Raw genomic sequence first — 16,322 nt, 5'->3', positions numbered from 1 at the left:
TTGAATCACATTCATCCTGGAAGACGAGGGAATGACTGAGGAAGTGACATTTAAGCTCATGAAGGATAATGTAGAATCCAGAACTAAGATAGAAGGAGATAGAAGGTGGGGGACAGGTTTGAGGGGAAGTCCATGCAGGAAGAGCAGCTTGGGGGTCAGACAAAGGGAGGATGTTGCAGTGGCCAGCAGGAGACACTTACTTCACATGCATGATAAAGCATAACCTTTCTCTGCCTTCCCGAACTCACTTCATATCCATATTTTTCTTCTGAACATGTGTTTGTCATGAGCTTTTACATGGCAACAAATTGTATTTTTTTTAAATAGCAACAAGTTAGTTGTGTTTAGTGAATTCCTCTCAAATTCCAAATGAAATACCCGTGAAGACACAGAAAATATGAACACGTATAAGAGCCCTGAAAATTAAGTATATCACTGCCAGAAATCTCTGAGGAATTTTTATGATCTCAGAAGCTGATGAGGCTGGATTGAAAGAAACAACTACTGGCCCATCCATACTTTGAAACTCATGTGTGTTCCAAGGCCGGAGACTCTGGAAGTCAATCAAATGGAAAACTCACAAAAGTTACCGGATGAAGGGTCCCCTTTCATGGGGATGCTGAGGGCCGTTCCTCCCTCAACAAGGTAAAACTTCTCTTCATCTGCTAAGTTGTCCCAGTTCTCACGAATGAAACCAAAAATAATTTTTCAATGTGTGAAGTGCGAGGGAAGACCAGAAAGGCTTCACTGAGTCTTGAGAGTTGTAGTCTTTGTAAAGAAATCATTGAGATGTGGCTTGTACCTGGAAGGACTATGGCAGTGACGCAGCTTAGAACGATGTAAAGAGGGAATCATTTGATCCATTCAGAAAATCGGAGAGTTGACTATTTGACTCATTAAGAAGCTGATAAATGGATTGCCCAAAATCATGGTGGTAAACATACACCAGCTATATTCAGGGGCGAGGGCAAAGAAGTTCAGAATTCCTTGGTGGACACTAGCTATCTGTTAAGGTTGTCTGAGTAGCAGAATGGCTTATAGGAATAATTTCAGGAATTATAGGAATCTTAGATGATAACATAGAATGGATGAGATGGTTATTTTTTTAAAGATTTATTTATGCATTCAAGAACTGGGGTACAGGCCAGAGGTGTGGGGGGGGGTGAGAGGATTCACCAGAGACAGAGTGGGGAACGGAACAGGCAGACTGACTGAAATACACTGCTGAGGGGAGCAGCAGGCAAGTCAGGAGAGGTCTGCTGTGCCATGTGGGTAGCCCCCTGGTGGGGCTTGAACTCGTGCTGCAGTGGCTGTGGATAGCTTCATAAGTTGTGTCCTAACCCTTGTGCCCCCAGGGAGGCCCTGAGATGGTTAGTTCTTAAGTATAAAATAAGGTAACAGCTGGAAACTTAAGAGGCAAAAATGGTAAGTTAATTAGAAGAGACCGTACAGATTCAAAGGGGGTTACAATGGAAGAATTAGTAATTCCATGAGGACATTGGCTTTGTTGGGCAGAGAAGAGTGGGAATCAAGTATAACTCTGTGTAGAGCTTGTCTGTTTTCGCTGCTTCTAAATCACAGGAATAGAAATCTGGGTTGCTGACTGAGGAAGTCAGAGTTGCTGAATGAGGAAGTTCCAGCCTTCTGGCCTCAACCCAGCCTCCTGGCCTTAACTCAGACTCTACTCTATTGAAAGATAACAATCCATTCCTCTCGATCATGTGAAAAAATATCTTTAATCAACAACCTTTGCAAGATAAAACCATGCAATATTCCCAAGTGACTATCTCCAGCTTTCAATGCACTATGTGCTCTGAGATTGACAAATGGTAGGAAAGGATGGTTTAAAACAAAATATGAGCTGGGGCTGGGGCTGTTTAACACCACAGATAGAAGAATCACCCATGGAGAAGTGGTGGTTGAAACCAAGAAAGTGGGTTTTCTTGCTGATTAAGAGGCACAGCAGAAAGCACTTGAGCAGAGGAAGGACCCAACTTCAGCTCCCACTCATGGCTCATGTTTTTCCAGTGGGGTAGCCCCAAGATAGAGCTGGAGAAAGGGATATTTGAGTAGAGTGATGGAGGAGTAGCTGGGTAGCCCTGGCTTAGGAAGAGAAGCGATGAGACTGATCTCTCAGAAAGTCTGACAGCAGAAGTAGAGGAGAGTTGGGATGATTACTCTGTTAAGTGATGGGATTCTCATTCAGGGATTTGGTATGCATTGATTTACCCCTTACAGTCACAGCCTGTGCAGGGGGGACAGATACTTTAAGTCTATCCTGGAGGGAGTTCTGAGGTCCACACTGGGAGAGCTAGATCAGCAATGACAGGTGAAATGTATGGCTCAGATACAGTGGGACTGAGAAAACAGGATGCCCGAGAGCAAGCCAAACAGAGAGAAGAGAATCATAGTGATTCTATACCAATGGGCTTCTCTGTTGCCTCGTCCTCCCACAAAGGGGAACTAGAGGACACTTACAAACACTCGCCTGACTGTCTAGAGATGCAGAAGGCAGCTGCGTGGAACCACGGTCATCCTGCATTAGGAACTAGCTTTGTCTTCGTGTCACTGTGTGGGTGGCTGAATTTGGATTCTAAAGAAAACGAAACATAGAAAGCGCACACGTGCGTGCACACACACACACACATACACACACAATGTGGGAGTGAAAGAGCCGCAGAGGCTATCATCTAAAAGAAACCTTGCTATCATTAATCTTACTCTCCCTTCTTGAAGAAGGTAGCGTTGTTTTCAATTTTTTTCACATAGCTTGTGGCAGAGAGATTAAGTGACTTGCCCAAGGTCACACAATCCAGATCTTCTGACTCTAACCATAATGCAATATTGATTTCACTGGAATTGATAGGCAGAGACTAGAAATGGCCTCATGAGACAATGCTGGCGAGGTAAGTATTTCTCAAGGAGAGTTATTTTGGTTTTAAAAACCTGCCGGTGAATAATACTCACTTTCCCAATAAAAAACACATCAAAATCTTCTTAATAGCCTCTTATTTGGTCAAAGAAAATAAGCAGTACTCTTAATTGGAATTTTCTTCCAGGAACTGAAGTTGGAGATAAGGAAGGAGGCTGGTTCAGTGGCTCCGGTCAGGGGTGTCTGATGGAGTGAGGAGATTGGGAGTAACTGAATTCTGTAAGATGGTCTCAAGGACAGGATTGAACATGCCATAGTCCAGTTATTTTTTTAAGATTTATTTACTTATGCCTACAAGAACTGGGGTATAAGCCAGAGGTGCAGGGGGTGAGAGGATTCACCAGAGACAGAGTGGGGAGCAGAACAGGCAGACTGACTGAAATCCACTGCTGAAGGGAGCAGCGGGCGAGGCAGGAGAGGTCTGCTGCGCCATGTGGGTAGCTCCCTGGCCGGGGATCAACCTTGTGCTGCAGCGGCTGGCGAGAGCTTGATAGCACTGTCTTTAACCTCTGTGCCACCAGGGAGGCCCGCCATAGACCAGTTATATCAAATTCACAGTCCTGGACTTAACCCAGGTCTCAAACCAAGGTATTCTTTATAAAGAAGATGAAAAGACAGAAAGAAAAAAAAAACCAACCTAGAGAGGAAGTTGTCTCAAATGGGCACGTCTGATAATGTCGCCATGCACAGTCTCAGAGGCCCGCATTATCCCAGGGATATGAGACGTGCGTGGGTGAATCGCCTCATCTTATGCTTAGTTGAACCTACTTGGCTTCTGCTTACCATATTACCATTCGATGACCTCAGCCACCTGTTCTTACTTTCAATTACATCTCCACATTGATTTTTTCATTCCTATTATTCCTATGTTAGGTACAATTATTGTCTTCTTTTTGGAGCTGCCAAATGAGTGGGAACAATTTCTGAATGACACGCACAGTCCTCTGATTAGGAAACACAGCTTGTATCATCTGGCAAAAGAAGTATGGTGAGCTCACAACTGAGAAACTGAAGTGGAAAATCTCTTTGTCTCCTCATTTAACCTTGTTTGTTTTTATCCCCTTCCTTGTACCTGCTTCCATACTATACCACAGTAACACGTGACCGTGCCCCTAGCGAGGATAGGAGTCAGAATCAGGAGTTGTGGGGTGGTGTCACGGCTTGGCGCTGCCTTCTTCATACTACAATGTCACAGATGTGTGTGTCCGCCCTGTGTGAAGGATGCACTAGCTGGCCCTTGTCCGTCTTGTGGGGACATGTAAGGCAGGAATGGACACCGTGCAGGTTTTCTGATCCCATGCAGACTGGGTAAAGGAGGAGTCAGAGTCCTTAGTAGCTCTTTGCAGGTCTTTTTATTGGGATTAACCCAGTACACAGCAGGCAGGGGTGCTGGGGGGCCGGGAGGCTGGCAGGCCTCCCAGCCCCCAACAAGTCTTCACTCTATCTGGGCTCTCCGGCCTTCTCTCAGCTTCTGCTTCTCTTGCTTCTCTCTCGGCTTCTGCTCGTTCTTGGCTTCTTGGCATCTTCTGGTGTCCCTGTGACGCCGACCTTAAAAAGCCCAGTCTTAGCCCAGGTGAATCCCATCTACCTATGCCCACACCCTACTCCAGGTGCCCGCCTCAGGCATGCATTCAGGACCGCAAGGATCCATCATCTATCCTGATGGTGGGAGGGCAGAAAAGCCTGACATTTTTCCTTACCCTACAGGACACTATGGCATATCACCTGAAAATGCTTTAGCACCACAGGACTCACCTTCCAGCTGTGGGGACCTCTGCCAGCTGAACCCTCAGTAATCAGACCACATTAGACATCCCAACTTAAGAAAAAGGTCATGCCCAAGATCACACCTTCTTCCCAGGGCAGTCTCTGCAATGACCGGGTGATGCAGGCACATGCATTCCTGATCCTCCTTATCCAAGCTGGGGGCATTTACGAAGGGCCTTCCCCACCGCAGAGCTCCCCGTGGGTCAGCTGAAACTTCTTTAAGACTGAATCAGGTGTCCCTCCTCTCTCTTCCCATTCCACCTCCTTCTATTTCTTCCACAGGTGGTGCCGCCAGGACGCTCTCTTATACGCCATATGCATGCGTGTCATACACCATGTGCATGTTGTGTCCCGGGGAACACAACCCAGAGTTCTGCTGTCTCCAAGCCAGGTAGTCCCAGGATTCTTCAGGGCAGCAAACTTGATGGCAAACTTGCCATCTCCAAGCTGGGGCATTTATGACGACACAAGATGGCAAACTTGCGCCTCACGAGGGTGTCAGGATGGCATTTCTAAAATGAGATGTGATGGCAGAGTGGTGGCCTGCTTGGATGAGCCATTCATTGCTGTCCAAGTCCTTAGAAATTAGCAAAATTGTTCCTTTCTATTTGTCCTTTACCCTGGCTATTGGTCTTGTGCTTATTCTCTTGCAAGAGATCTCAGACTCAGAGCTCCCTCTCTTGGTTTTCCCTTACAGGTCATATAGTTTCCTCATACAGACTCTCTGACATAAAGAGATTGTTTCTACCCCCTCTCCAGAAGACAGACGGGGCTGGCCTGCTTGATCAAGAAAGGTTTCATAAGGGGCAGAATTTGAAATGTTAGCCAAATAGGAGGCATTTAAAGTTTTTAAGAGAATGTATAAGAACGAAAAGTATTATCATTCACCAATGTGACTTCTATCCCCTCCCACCTCCTCCCTGCCCCTTCTCCAGTCTTGTCCTGATCCCCCACCCACTTCAACAGTCCTGCACTTCCTTTTCCCTCTGCCCATAAAGCTAAGATTCCTCCCCTTAGCAACTAGTGTCCTGTAATGAAGCCAGACCTCCTTACATCTCTTCTGTAATGATATGGCCATGGTGACAAAGTAGAGACAAAATGAGCCAGATCCAGGTCTTCAGTGTTTCTTGTTCTGCTCCAAAGACCCCATTAGTACAGCCAATGACAGGACCCACCCAAAGGTAGAGTTTCTGTATCACAATATTTCAAGACATTTGCTCCTCCTTTTTTCTCCTCGTGAGAACTCAACTGCCCCTGGAGTCCACCTCGGCATAATTTGTTCTAGCTAAAATGCTAGATCAGGGGGTCAGTCTGCACATGGCTTTTGTAAATAACAAAACAGTAAATATTTTTAACTCTGTGGCCAGATGATTGCTGTTGCAACCACTCAATTCTGCTTGTTGTTAATACGTAAATAAATGAGAGATTGTATTCCAACAAAACTTTATTTATGGACACCAAACAGTATACTCTATAATTTCCATTTTCATGCTTCACAAAATATTCCTCTTCTTTTGCTACTTTTCAAACATTTTAAGTTGCCCAAATTATTCTCTGTTGTGCAGACCATATAAAAATCTACCGCAAGCCAATTTTGGTTCACAGAGGAGTTCGCCAACCCTGTGCTAGATAATTGGGATACAAAATAAATTTGCTGGTGTTCTTTCTTTATCCTGGAAGCACGCTCAGATTGAAGATGTCCACACATGTGATCAAATATTTGCCCCATAAAGTGTAAGTATCATAACCACAAATGGACAAATTGCTGTGGATGATTTAGAGAACGAATTCTCTTAAATTCAATGGAAGTTTCCTACCCCTGGGTCTTGTTCCCTTCTCTGGCCCTAGGTAGCATGCTGTCTAGTAAAAGGCTGGTGTTTGATAAACATTAACTAAATAAATAGATAAGTTAATGAAAAAATGATCTCAACTTTACTAGGGATTAAGTAAACATAAATGAATGACCACATCAAGTAAATCCTAGTATGATAAGGGTGTCTAAGCAAAATAAATAAATAATAATAATAATAACATGCATTTAGGAAATAAATAACAGCACAGCATGACAGGTATAAGGGAAGAAAAACTTTCCTCTGCCCATCTTACTTTTTCAGCTGGGGATCTTTAGCAAAAAGAAAGATCAACAAGACAAAGACAGTCTTTTACAGAATACAGCATACTTCATGCAAGAGAAACCTCAAAAAGTTCACTCACAGCAGTGAATTTGAATTTCAGCTTATGTGGCATCTTCAACAAAGATCAGTAAATTTATAGTGGAATAATAATAGGCCAATGGAAAGCAGTTTCAGGCTTCCAAGGGTGGCAAACTGTGAGGACAGATATATATGGGCGGAGGCTAATGGAGCAAGGTTTGCAGCTTCTAATGCTTTCTAATACAAGTATCTCCAGTGAAAAGGGAATGTATATCCTGTCTTTAAGCAGAAGAAAAATGAAAGATCTTTTCCTGTGTTTGCTGTTTCTTAGCTGCCTTCAGTTCAAAACAATATTTATGTGAAAGAAGCATACTTTGCAGTGGCATAATCTTGTCTTTTTTCAAAAATAATTAGCAGTAGCAGAGAGTAGGAGTCAGTGTTAAGAGGTTTCCTGGAGGAGGCAACACTTAGTCTGGCAGAAATAATAGGAAAGAGGGCTGAAGTCATCATTCCATCTTGGCACCGAGAAGGACAGTCTAGGCACTGGGGCTGGGGTTGGCACCTCGGAGAAGACAAGGTGCATAGCTGGGCTGTCGGAGATGTTGTCTGCCTGCGGATACCAAGCACAAAACAGGTGTATGCCCCAGTCCGCACTTGTAGAGCTAAGTGGTGGCCATAATTCCCAAACAAAACTGACAAAGAAGGGGGTGCCATCTTTCTATTGATGTCATCCTACCTGAGCTCTGAATCCAGGTGACAGCCAATAGTGTAGTATGAAGAAGCAGGAGAGCCCAGTGCCTTTATAAAAGGGTCGGATTTGATATATTGTAGATGGAGCTGAATTTAATTATGTGTCCAGCAATATCTCACAAAGTAGGGCCTCCCTGGTGGTGCAGTTGGTTGAGCGCAGTGCTGTGAAGCTGTCCACAGCCTCTGCAGTGCCGGTTCGATCCCTGCTGGCTGCAGAGATGCCCACATGGCACGGCAGACCTCTCCTGCCTCGCCTGCTACTCCCCTCAGCAGTGCTTTCGGTCTGTCTGCCTGTTCTGTTCCCTGCTCTGTCTCTGGTGGGTCCTCTCACTCTCCCGTGCATCTGGCCTGTACCCCAGTTCTTGTATAAATAAAATAAATCTTAAAAAAAATCTCATAAAGTATATCTTTTCAATCCTTTTTGCCACACAATACAGATATAAGATAAAAATATTATCGTTATTCTTTAAAATTCATAGCTGAGTATGTAAGAAAGCAAAGACCACGGCAATGACTAAAACAAAGAGGAATCCAGGGACATAGCAACCACAGCCCTGGCTTTTCAAGAGCTGAGTTTTAAATTTGCAAGACCTCTTAATAAATTAATCTAAAGTGGCCCTGAATTGCTAACCCTCCAGGGACCTGGCAGAAACAAACACAAAAAGCCTGTGGAAAATGAGTACCAGTAATTCAAACATTTGCTGAAAATCAAAATTATAGAATATTAAACACCCAAAGAAGTAAGCCACTAGCAGTGGGGTTAGCAAAAGTAAGAGTCAGCAGAATTAAATCCATCTAGTATTCATATATTTGAATTATCAGATATAAAAGATAAATAGTTGTACCTACAATTTTTAAAGAAATGAGGAAGGCATAAAATGAGCCAGGAACAAAACCATGTATATTTTTAAAACAACCAAGGAAACATGAACAATAAAACTTGAAATTAAACATCAAGATGAGTTAAACAGCAAACAGATATACTTTTAAAGAGCGTTAATGAGCCAGTCCTGAAAAGAGAATTAATGAACCAGAATATCAACCCCTTTCGTGTGCTTCTCCACCGGAAGGTGCATCAGACTTTGGCAAGGTTTTGGCCTCAGCTACCCCACTTTGGGCATTTGCTGGGCATTTGCCCATGGGGTAATTTTTGGAGTTTTATTGAAAATCTGTTCTTGAAATCCTTCTCTGGTCCTTGTACTCTTCCCCCTCCCCCCTTTTCTCTGTCTCTGTCTCTGTCTTTGTCTCTCTCTCTCTCTCCACACCCCCTGCCCCGCCAATTAAAGCTCTTCATACTAAGAGTCTGCTTTCTATGCTCTTGTATGTGAGGAAGGCGGATCCCATTTAGAACTCTGAACACTCCAGGGTCTTTGGTCACCCCGTGGTACCATGCTTCCATTTATGCCCACCCAGATAGCTAAATTCAGGGCAGATGGGAATATATCCTAAAAATGACTATGGTAGGAACTGGTTCTCTGAATGTCCATGCAGAGCAGAAATGACCAACTGGCCTGGACCCCTGTCATCAAGACTATAACAGGAGAGAGAAACAAGCTTCCATGTCCTTTAAACCATACTATTTGGGGGTCCTATGAACAGAATTTTTGCTTACCTTCACCAGTGCATTCCATCAAGGAGTTATTGTGGGCAGTAAATGGGACACTCTGTGTCAGTATTTTGAATAATGGCAGGCACAGGGTAAAGCTCTGGTAAATTATTAGTTGTGATTATTAGCGTTTGCTAAGGTATGATCTTCTCTGTCTGATCTGAACCACTGAAATACAGAGCAGGGGAGTAAAGAGACCCCAAAGAAACTAAAAGGTGTTGCTATAATAACTACAGAAACTATTCAATTACAGGAACTAATTCTAGTGAGATCAAAACAACTAATCATCTCACATAATAATGTTAACATTGCCTGTTGTTATTGAGGACCTACTATGTGCTGCTAGGAGGTCCATATATGTTACTTCATTCACTCTTACAGTGTTCTTAGAGGATAAGTATTCATATCTGTATTTTCCTGTTAAGAAACAGACCCATGGAAAAGGGGGATTATTAATCTTAAAGGTAATCATTTGGGAAAAAGAAAAAAAAGAAACCCTACCTCAATCAAGTGTCTCACTAAACTTGCATATATTTGGAATTGTAACTGGCTTTTAAGAGGACACAATAAATGACTAATGTGCAGGGAGTTTTGGAGCCATCTGAGGGAAGGTTAGGGAGCATGCAACATTTTAATTCCATTTTGTCTGGCTTCTCCAGAGCTCACTCTTAAGGGATTCTAATCATTAATCACCCAAAGACTTTGTGTCTAAGCTCAGGCTGCCTGTTCTGGGAAAGCAATATATCTTGAATTTTAAAGTCATAGTAATGATCCCCAAAAGAGACCAGAATACCGATTTTTACCATTACCCACACAGTCAACATATCTAGACAGTAGCAGTTTTCTCTCCTGGGTTATGACTTTGTATAAATATGCATGTAAACATAATAGAACTTTGTATTGGAAAAAAGTTTCTGCAGAATCACTACAGACTCTGCCTTTTCCATAAGGAGATACTCTGGGAGCATGAAGGTAATCCTCAACTCCGGAGCAAAACCCCAGGTATTCAAAACTCAGGAAGTATTTTCCCAGAAACGGTGCAATTCCCAGCTAATCCTCCCCTCTCCCTGGCCACCAGCAACCACCCCCACGCCTACCCTCCTTTCTCCAATCCTCTCCTCCCTGGCCTGGGACCAGCCCAGGACAAATGGAGCAGCTGCCAAAGGAAGTGATCACTCCAGGTTGCAGACGTCTGTGTCCCAGAGGAAGGGATATGAGAGAGGAGAAAAGTTGTAGTCTCCATTGGAGAGAACCAAGGGAGTCCAGTGGCCATTAGGACCTCGTGACAAGGACGCCTTCCTTAGTCAGGCTCCTTCGAGTCCTTTTCTTAACTCAAGCTTGTCCTTTGTTTCAGCAAAGAATTCTGCTAAGCCAGGTTGTGGAGAACACTCTCCACCCTTGGGTTGATTGTCAACCCAGCTCTTCTTCCAATGCCCTGATCTCTAATAAAGTTCCTCCTCACCCTCACCCCACCCTTAGTACCTAGCCAAGTCCACCTTGTAAAGTTTCCACCCAATCTTTCAACTTTCCATTGGTGACAAATTTCCATTTGTTTCTATTGTATTTGGAGTTGAATTCAATCTCTTTTCCCTATTGAGAGAGTTTGAATAAAGTCTTCCTCATCATTTTTGACAAGTATCCAGGCAAGAAAAATGTGTTTACAGCCTTGGCAAGTAGGACTAAAAATACCTGTGTGTTTTGTGTGATGACAGTGAGTTGTGGGTTTTATATAGATTATTTCGATCATCATCCCTAGATTTTCAAACAGCTGAAAGGAATCAATTGAGCTCACCTTGCTAACAATGCTCTTACTGACCTTCTATTACCCTCAGGCAAGTTGCTTGACCTGCCCCACTAATGTGTTAATGCTTTGTTAAATGAACCTTTGTTAAATGGCGCACAGGATGCTGGGTGGTGAGTGTCTCCACCAACAGAGCAGGGAGAAGCTGAAACAGAGGTGCATCACCCCCAGTCTTGCAGAAGTACACACTCCACAATGGACTGCAGGGGAAAATCAAGGTAGGGTATAGGCAGACAGAGCCAGGACCCCAGCACAAGCCTTTATTAGGGTCCTTAGGGGCGGCGCTTTGGAACCCTGACTTAGACTGGATGGATCGATTCAAAACAAAAGGCGTTTTGGGCCTCCCCTGGTGGTGCAGCGGTTGAGCGCTGGGTTGCAAGGCTGCCCACAGCCTCTGCAGCGCCAGTTCGATCCCTGGCCACAGGCGAGGGTCCCACCAAAAAAAAAAAAAAAAAAAAGAGGGACAAAGCAAAAGGCGTTTTCACAAGCTCTACCGAGTCAGAGCGGAGGGGCTCACAGGGGAAGCTCATGGGAGCTGCGGAAATTGTGCAGAAGGGCTAGTGGGGAGTCACGCTGTAACAGCATAATCTACAAAGAGAAGGTTCTAAGTTTCCTGTCCCACCTAATAAAGGGTAGAGCTGAGTAGGGAGGGGGAGCTGAAAAGACTTGGGAGAGAAACTGAGAGGAGACAGAGGCCGCACTTGCACTAGGGCACACATGCACTGGGGACTTGTGGGGACATGGAAGGAGACATGCAGAGTTGAGGCTCTTGGAAGAGATGTGGGTGAGACCCCCGTGGTGAGGCTGGCAATGGCAGCTGTTATCTTGATTCGTGTGTTGATTTTATTCCTTTTATTCCAGACTTGCCTGGCCCTTCTGCGCCTTTCCTGTGGTCCTCACCAGAAGGTGCCTTAGACTTGTGGCAAGATTTCGTGCCTCAGTAGCCCCACTTTGGGCCAATTTTGTTTGGCTGTCCATTTCCCCACAAGGAGATGGGTAACTTTGGGTGTTTTATTATCCTTTCTTCTCTCTCTGCTATGCACACTGATTGTGTTGAAGTTCTTTTCTATTGAAGGGTCTATGCTCCAAGGATGTGCTTGTCTTTATGCAGCAGATGGCAGAACCCACTTACAATCATGCAAGTTCCAGGTCTGCGGATGCCCCTCAGTCTGCCCACCTGCAGCCCCACCCCCACCCCTCCATCCCCTTTCTGCACCCCCAACATTTCCCCTTTTTTCTATTTTTTGCCTTGTCTCCCTCCTGCATTTTTGCTCCCTCCTCCCAAAAGAAAGTAAATAATATTTCTTTGTCTGAAGCAAACCTTTTTCCCCACACCCGGAACTTTCTGTGATGCATCTAAATCAATCTTTTTTCTTTCCACAACACAATGCCCTTCAAAATGGGTTTTGCTGAATATATTTTGCTCTGTCTCATGCATGACACTTCTTCATGGCTGTTTGGTGTGTGTGACTATTAAAAGGGATGTTGATGTCAAAGTGCTTCGTAACTGCAGATCACAATGCATTTCTCATCATTCTCATTTATCTTATTCCTTATTCTTATCACAGTACTCATTGTATTGAATTACTTGAATTAGACATAAAAGTTGACTTGATTTTCCTCTGTGAAGTTCTGTGAGAACCTGGAATATCTTCTCTTTGATATGCTCAAGATGTGTTCTGGACACAGAATTTACACAATAACACAAAGTAATTGTTAAATGTGGGAATCAACATACTTGATCGGAAGATCACTTCTTTGGTGTGAAATGGATTTTGGAACAGGTGAGAAGTAACCCAGCCAGGGTTCAAATCCCAGCACAGTCCAGGCTGAAATTTTGACCTAGGGACATTTACTTGAACTTTCCTTACATTAGTTTTCTCATGTGTAAGCTCATTTGTCCATCTAGCTCAGGACCCCTAGAGTGCTAACTTTTAGAAACGGGTAGGTTTTGCTTTATGACTCAAGCCCAATGTATATAACCACAATGTGAATGTATTGGGGTGAATCTGCATATGATAATATAAGCATGAAATTAAATTGGCAACAAAGGAGGGAAGGTACAGAATCTCTCAGCAAGTTCTGGAGAATGACAATGAAGAGTGGGTGAGACTGGGTCTTGCCTGTGGTGCAGGCAGTTGAGCACAGCCCTGGTGAAGCTGTCCACAGCCTCCTCAGTGTGGGTTCCATTCCCTGCTGGCCAGGGAGATTCCCACAGGGCCCTGCAGACCTCTCCTGTCTCCCCCGCTGCTCCCCTCAGCAATGCTTTCGGTCTGTCTGCCTGTTCTGTTCCCTGATCTGTCTCTGGTGAATCCTCTCACCCTCCCACACATCTGGCCTGTATCCCAGTTCTTGCATGCATAAATAAATAAATATTTTAAAAAACAACAGTAGGTGAGACAGAGCTTCCTGGTCGCCATTCATTTGCAGGGAGGGGGGCACACTTCTGGAGAAGACTTCAGTACTCCAGAGTCAAATCCATTAGTATCTCATGTTATCTCAATTTTGTGCTTAGATTTATATCACTTTCCAGAGACATATTATCAGGACACCTATTAATTTTGATTTAGGTGGGGCCTCTGCACTGCCAGGTTTTTACCTGACTTTGCCTTTCACATCTTCCAATCAGTGTCTTCATAAACAAGCAGTGGCTTTTTAATTGCTAACTGAAGTTATTCTCTCTCAATTGCCTGCCACTCCACCAATCAGGGTCATTATAATGTCAATACAGGTAACATCAGTCAGGGGCATTTCAATGTCACTACATAGGACACCATCCAGGACAGCGTGTGATCGCTGGCCAATGCACATGAAGTGTATAGAACAGTTACTGTCACCTGAGCCAGGCTTCAGGAAGTGGCAATTTTTACTGCATGATCTTGTTTGATATTGTAATATTTTCCCAGATCAGAGACACAGAGGCTCAGTCATGTCCTGACTCCCCCTTCCATTATTAGCTTCTTCAGAAACCAAAATCAAGGAAGAGAAATACGAGAATCTTATGTAACTTCTCAGCAGCTTCAACCACTTTCCACTTTGTGTTGCTTTTAATAATGTACAACACCATGTCGCCCACAAGAGATGTAGCGGAGGCAGGTTTGACATCTGACTTCGGTTTACATTGTCGAAAGCATGGAGCTCAGTGCTTCACACGGTAGACTTTCAAGACTGTGTGATAAATAGGGGAGGTTGCGAGAAATGGCATGGTCTGGGCCTCCCTGGCGGTGCAAGGGGTTAAGCACTGCACTATGAAGCAATCTGCAGCCTCTGCAGCACGAGTTCGATTTCTGGCCAATCAGAGAGCAACCCACCTGGCGAAGCAGACCTCTCCTGTCTCACCCGCTGTCTGCCTGTTCTGTTCCCCACTCTGTCTCTGGTGAATCCTCTCACCTTCCCGCATCTCTGGCCTGTACCCCAGCTCTTGTATGCATAAATAATCTTTAAAAAAAAAGACATGGCATGGTCTGAGGGTGCAGGGACAGGTGGAATCCTTGGGGGGTTGAGTGGGCACCTGTGTGTCGGTACAGGTCAGGAGTCTGAACTGTGGCCATGGAGGGAGCTGGAGGGAGATAGGAAGGGAGATAAAATGTTGGACGCAGCTCACCAGCCCTCTCCCCCCACTTTAGCAGGGCACCCTCACTTTCTCTTTCCTCTTGCTGTAAGGATAAATGACTTACAATAAGGAATACTTAAACTCAGCACTTACTAAACATTCAATAACAGTGGCTGTTATTAGCAGTGACTCCAGCTCATTCCCTATGTGGAGTGTTTATGCTGAAAAATAAATCTGTTTTCAGATCGCACTCTCTCCTCAGAAGAGAAATTCCAAACCCAAGCAGAGCGTGTGAGGCCAGCCCCCAAGCAGTGCTTCGGTTATTATCTTGGAACCACCTCTCTGTGCTGGTTTCCTCCTGGATCCTGGAGCTAAACCAACCACCTATTTTTTAGGATTCTGGTCATTGACGCTCCCCGCTAACCACATACACATCTGGTCCTCTGAGGACCCTCGGAGCCGCTAATCTCTGTCCCTGCCACATGTGCTGCTGAGGCTGACACCACGCAGGGGGCGGCTTCTCCATCTAGCTCCGACCACGACCCCTCAGCCACAGAGACATGCGATCTTCCTTTCCAAACCTCACCCCAAACTTTCCACTTCGCTTCACGTGACGATGATGTCTCAACTCTGGCCGTGTGGACCCGGCGTATAGTTCCAGCTTCTTGTTTTTTCTTGGAATTGGAGTGAAAACCTATTTTACTTTCCTCTTTTTTTTTTGGAAATTTGGCTTTTGCTTAGCCTGACAGTGCTTAGAGCCAGTTCATTTTAAATGTTTTTTAAAAAAACCTTTGTCTTTTCTCTTGGGACAAACATTAGGAAATACTTTCAATATGAAATAAGAATTAAACTTAACGCCCCATGAAGTGTATTGGTGTTGGCTTCGTAGAGCTGCCACGCTGGAAATCCACCGGGTGCTCATGTGCAGGTCCAGGCTGGCCCACAGTTCCAGTGAGCTCTCTTCATCTTGCAGGACTTTACAGATTTTGGATGACTCTTTTAAGAATATCACTTTTCTCCCTTAATAGTGTTTCTACATCCATCAAAACCTCCCAGTCTGGATTTGCAAACCCTGGTAGTCTAATAAAATATTCAAAGCTATAGGAAAGCAACTTGAGATTCAAATCCAAGTTACTAGCTGAGAAAAACTGAGGAAATTCGTTTTTCTCCTTACTGAGACTTGCTTCTGCATCTCTGAAATGGGGATAGGAATGTTTATGTCCCAGAAGTCAGAAAGGATTGATGAGGAGGTGAGTGAGGTCCCAGAACCACAAAAGGCATATAAAAGGTGCTTAACAAAGAGTTATGATTATTTTCTATCTTTTAGGAAGGTATGATTTATTTTCCTGGGATGAATCTGCACTTTCTTCCCTTTTGATTGGGGATTTATGAGCTCAGTGCCCTGACTCTGGTTAGCTCATGCTGACCGAATGCAATGATCAGCAGTTATAGATGTCTGTAGCTGAAATGCAGCAAATAAATTATTTGAGGTATGTGGTGGAGCAAATCTTTCACACAATGAAGCCCAAAGGTGAAACATTACACAGCGAGTGATGACAAGTCCATGTGTGAGAAGAGCTGGGTTGTGGGGCCAGTGTCTGGCCATGACGAAGCTTCAAACTGCTCGGAAATTTCGCCCATCATCCGAGAAGGAGGACAACTTATTGTGCCTTCCCCAGGGTGACCGCGATGACAAAGGTCCTCAACATAGTGGTATGCAAAGGTTCTTGACACAGTAGGCTCCCAACTAATGATTGTTT

Source organism: Talpa europaea (assembly GCF_964194135.1).
Source record: "Talpa europaea genome assembly, chromosome: 5".
NCBI classification, from domain to species: Eukaryota; Metazoa; Chordata; class Mammalia; order Eulipotyphla; family Talpidae; genus Talpa; species Talpa europaea.
This window is presented reverse-complemented; position numbering follows the sequence as displayed.